Source organism: Chenopodium album, chromosome 8 (assembly GCF_948465745.1).
Source record: "Chenopodium album chromosome 8, dcCheAlbu1.1, whole genome shotgun sequence".
Taxonomy (NCBI): domain Eukaryota; kingdom Viridiplantae; phylum Streptophyta; class Magnoliopsida; order Caryophyllales; family Amaranthaceae; genus Chenopodium; species Chenopodium album.
The window spans coordinates 41,970,019-41,975,787 of NC_137841.1; positions in this window are offsets into that span (position 1 = coordinate 41,970,019).

A 5,769-nucleotide genomic window follows, 5' to 3' on the forward strand; every position below is an offset into this window, starting at 1 on the left:
AGGATGATGCTGTTGAGTTCGTGCCACCCCGTATGTCCATCCATTATCAGGGGACATATGGGCCGATTGAGGAGATGATTCCTCCGGCTCCTGAGGACGAGCGCTTCGTGGAGCGGTCGATTCCTCGCCACCAGACTCAGGTAAGCTTGTTTATTTGCAACTTTTGTCCATATACGTTATGCATGTTTACTGACTTATTTCTTTGACAGTTCTCACGCGAGGTGGTTTTGGTGATGGCACGATGCATAGATGCCTTCCAGAGCCAGCTTGTCCGGATGAGGAACGTGACTACCTGCCGTCGGGACGACGCCGTTAAGGAGGTAGCTTCTCTTCTTATGTTTTGCATTACCGCTTCTATTTTGCCTGTTTCTGATTTTAATTTCTTTTGTAGGGTCAGCCCATTCCTTCTCGTACCCGCACGAGACCTAAGGTGCGGAGGGATCCGACAAGGTCTAGCTCGAGACGTCGCCACACTACTTCGGGAGGTCGGGGTGGTCGTTCTAAGGCTGCTCGTACCGAGGCGGTAGAGGGCTCAGGTTCTTTCTCTGAGGGTGCACATGCTGCGCCGGTAGGCCAGGGAGAAGCTACCTTGGCTCTTAGAGATGGTGGGATGTACGAGGTCGGCTCGTCATCGCAGCAGCCTCTGCAGCCTCAACCTCAGGTTGATCTTGGGTGGACGGGTCTCGTGTTGAGTTTTCCTCCTCCCAAGGAAACCGGAGCTGGTGCTGGAGCTGGAGCTAGTGGAGAGGTTACTCCTCGTACGACGGAGTTTTATGAGATGATGGGTATACGTCCCCCGGCGCCGTAGTGTGTTCCTGTGCTTTTTTATTTATTTTATTTTGACTTTGTATAGAACTTTGCCTTAGACTCATTACTTAGACATGCTTTGTATATACATATTATGAGTTTATTCTTTATTTATCATGTTTTTCATTTTTTTATTATTATTATGTGCATGTTTGTAAGTGCAAGGAAATATGACAAATAATTTTGCGCAAAAATTCCGTCATTTTTATTATTGATGGAGGGTATCCGACTTTCTCCCCCAAAAAGAAAAAATGAAAAAAGGAAAAGTCAACTAAAATATTGGATTTATAAAAACTTAGAAATTAGTCTAAATTAAATCAAAAAAATAATGTAAATAGCTATATTAATTAAAAAAAGGAGGAATAAATGAATATTTAGAAAAAGATAAGGAAACCGTAAAGTCATTAGCAGACTCGTATTAAATTGAAAACACGGTTTTTTGGAAAGCGCGTACGATGAGGCATATTGCCGCCAGCAGGCACCACGCGTTTTGGTGTAGCGCCAGGCGCTACACTTAGCGTTTGGCGCCAGGCTCTGGGTCAGGCGCCAATAGTTGGCGTCTGGCGCTAAAGAGCGCTGACTCCGAATCCTTCCCAGATTAAAACTGCTCCAATTTTGTGCATAAATAGCTCCCTGCCCAGCCGATTCTCTTCATAATTTCAGCAAATAAAATATTACTTAGCTTTTATAAAAATAACAACATGTCTCTAGTCACCAAGAGTTTCACCAGCTACACCCATGAATGGTGTCGGTCTCTTAATGCTAAAGAGAGAAAAGAATTAGATGTGTTTCACTTGGGGGGTATTTATGGTAACAAAGGGGTAGATCTTGATTCAGATTTTATTCATACCGCTCCAGAATATTGGGATGTAGATATTCATTGCTTTACAATATGGTATGATGAAATTAGCCCTTTGCCGAAAGAATTTGGTGCTATTTTAAGTTTCCCTGCAATAGATCTTGTAGTAACCCCTAGAATAAATGAATATTATTATAAGGATTTTGAACGCTTCTTCAATTTAAAAGACAGGGATCTATCAAAAATAATAGATGGTAGTATAGTTAATTTGAAAGAATTTGCTCGCCATTATTTTGATAGACCTTATTCTAAATCTTTCCATGTTTATAGAAGAAGGGCTTTCCTGTTTTGCATGCTTAATCAATTTTTTCTTACTAGTGGTAAAAATAATGAGGGTCAATCAATTATATCCACTGTTTTAGAACAAATTGAATCAGGGAGAAATCCAATGCCTTTAATAGTTGGAGAGACTATGCTTAGTCTTGATGAATTAAAGAGGAATCCAAAAGCACCTTGTCGGGGCTCCCCAATTTTATTACAGGTAGAAAAATAATATTTTTAATTACAGAAATCAAAAATATATTTTTGTATAGTAATAATAATTTATTTGCATTGTAATTTTTTTTACTGATGTGGCTAATGGAAAGACTGGAATTAATTAGCCCTCCAGACAACATTGAGAAGCACACTCCAAATTGCTTCGTGAGGAGGAAGAAACGTTTCTCTAAGATGGGGAGCCTTGAATGGAAGAAGGTCTTCGAATCTTGCAATTTTGCCATCATGTGGGTCATCCCTTGGTGGAAAATAGAAAGGATGGTTGGCGTCAACAAGCAACCTTTCTGTCGTCTTCCAAGCTTGTCCCGTATGACTTTTTACTATCCCTGCAGGGTAAAAAGACAATACGGCCTACTTCAGACTATTCCTTCCGGTAATCTTCGTCGTCCCAACGAGTTCCCTGTCTCCTAGGAATTAGACAAATTTGATGCTTATTGGAGCGCTAGACCTTTATGGGAAGTAATTACCCAAAAGGTTCCTCCTTCCTTGCCCAATGATGTGAAAAAGTGGCTTCTGAAGAAACCTTCAAAGGACGTGAAGAAAAATCAGAGTAAAACTGATGTGAAGAGCCGTTTAGGTGACAAGGTGATTCCTGTTAAGGAACGCTTAGGTGAAAGAATTGAGTTCAAAACACCTAAAATGCCTAGGAAGAAGAGTACTGCAAAAAATAAGGGTAGAAAAGAAGCATGGAGTCCTAGCTGAGGGGGAAACTATTTACTCCAAGATTGAATGTAGATCCTCTAAATGATGCCTACTAGCTAAAGTTCTGGATGAGGAGGAAGAAGCAGACAAAAATTGGAAAAGGGATAAGAAAGAGAAAAAAGATTAAGAGCATTGCTTAATTTCCAATTATTAGACTTAGTTTATTTTTTTTATTTATTTAAAGTTAATTTATTTAAGCTTTAATTAAATTCAATCAATAATGTAATTTATTTTATTAATGAAATTCCAGCTTTTAATTAAATTATGTACTTTAAATTTATTTTATTAAAGCAATGAAAACTGAAAAATTAATTTTCCAAAAAAATTTTCGAGTACGGAAGCCGAAAATTTTCCGAATAACACCGAAATATTCCCAGACTTTTAACTGTAAATTGGCGCCATGATTTCGATATTGGCACCGGCTGCGGCAGTCTGGCGTCAGGCGACAGTTGTCGTCGTCTGGAGCTAACATTCATCGGCTGGAGCCAGAATGTTTTCTGTGATGCTGGTATTTCGTCGATCTTCTGTCTAATTTTTAATAGTTCTGGCCTGCGAGATTTTTTAAAAAATAAAGTGGTCGCACCCGTAAAGGGTTGCCTACGTATCCTTCCTTATGGAATCAGGCCAAACGTAGCTCTCTTGAGTATCCTACTCATGTAATTTACGGGTAGTATTTCTTAAGTTGGTCAGGATTTGTCATGTTCGAGAACTCATTGCCATCCATATCAGTTAATTTTTCTGTACCTCCTGACAGGATTGTTTTGACAATGTAGGGTCCAGACTAATTAGGTCTAAATTTTCCCCGTGGATCTAAAACATTTTTCCTTAATGCATTTAACACCAAGTTTCCTACTTTGATGTTTCTTGACTTGACCTTCTTATTAAAATGCCTAGCCATACGAGTTTGGTAACACTGAGTGTGATGTAGAGCTTGTAGTCGTTTTTCATCGAGTAGAATTGACTCTTCATATCTTGCCCTAGTCCATTCAACTTCATCGAGTTTGCTCTCTAACGCGATATGATGCGTAGAGATGGGATCTCTAGTTCGACAGGTTGTACGGCATCCATTCCATATACCAAGGAAAATGGCGTATTTCCTGTTGATGTGCGAATTGACGTGCAGTAACCCCACAACGCGAAGTGAAGTTTGTCAGGCCAATCCTTATAATTTTCCGTCATTTTCTCGATGATAGTCTTTAGATTTTTATTAGATGCCTCGATTGCTCCATTTGCTTGAGGCCTATAAGGGGAAGAATGATGATGTTGAATGCCATATTTTTGTAACAATTCTTCACATTCGGCTTGAAAGTGAGTTCCAATTTCACTTATCATTTCATGTGGGACTCCGTATCGACAAATAATATTTCTCTCGACAAAGAGTGCTACATGTTTTGCAGTGAGTTTAGCGTATGATTGCGCTTCGACCCACTTTGTGAAGTAATCAATTGCCACTAGGATATATTCGTGGCCTCTTGTTCCTGGGGGAGTGATTTTGCCGATGATGTCAATTCCCCATGTAGAGAATGGCCATGGCGACGTGTAGGTGTAGAGCAAGGATGGAGGAACATGTTGTAAATTGGCATAAATTTGGAACTTAGGGCATCTTTTTATGTATTGATTGCAATTCCTATTCATTTTAGTCCAATAATATCCTTCTCGCATTATCTTTTGGACTAATATTTTGCCATTTATGTGAGTGCCACAGATTCCTTCGTGGACTATCCTCATTGCTCTTTGTGCATCCTTTTTTCCTGCACATAAGAGAGCTCGACCCTTAGGTATCCTTTTATGTAGATCGTTGTCTATGAGCACATATTTGGAAGCCAAGAGTCTTAAAGCTCGTTTTGCTCTTTTGTCAGCATGGGGAGGGTATTCTCCTCTGGTGACATAATTGAGTATATTAGTGTACCACGGTTCTTCTTCTTGTTCTTCTTCCTCTTGGACTACTTCATTATCTTCTACAGCCTGAATGTATGCTGGTTTGTGCCTTTTTTCTATAGTTAGAGGCATTTGCTTGATTTTTGTGGGAATCCTAACCATCGAGGCTAGTCTTGCCAAGGCATCAACAAGTTGATTTTCTTCTCTAGGTAGATATGTGTATTCTACCTTCTCTAACTGATTAGTAAGAGTTTCCAGATAGGTTTGGTAAGGGGCTAGACTTTCGCTCCTTACTTTCCACCTTTTGGATATTCGATTGATGATTGATGAAGAGTCTCCGAATATTCGTAACTTTTTTACTCCCAATGCCAAAGCTGTTTCAAGGCCTACCACGCATGCTTCGTATTCAGCAGCATTGTTGGTAACGTCGAAATCAAGCTTTATGGAGATTGGAACATGCTCTTCTTTGGGTGATACTAGTAATACTCCAACGCCACATCCCTTTTGGTTTGAGGCTCCGTCGAAGTATAAGGTCCAAGTATCATCTTCAGTGACCATTAAGTATTCATCTGGAAACTCGTTGTCTTGTATTGGCGTCGAGTCTTCTATTGGAAAGTCCGCTAGAAAGTCTGACACCACAGATCCTTTGATAGCTTTTTGCGACATAAACCTTACATGAAACTAGGCTAAATTGACTATCCATCTCGATATGCGTCCATTGAGTGTAGATTTCTCGAAAAGATACTTGAGTGGATCTAATCGGGAGAATACAAAGACGGTATGCACTAGCAAGTAATGTCTTAACTTGGTTGTGGTCTACACCAAGGCGAGGCACAATTTCTCAAGTGGTGTGTAACGTGCTTAATATTCGAGCATTTTCTTTCTTAGATAGTAGATTGCGTTTTCTTTGTCTTCTACTTCTTGTGCTAGCATAGCTCCCAATGTCTCTTTGGTAACTGTTTAGTACAACCTAAGAGGTATTCCGCGAAGTGCTGGTGCTAATACGGGAGGATATGCGAGATAGGCTT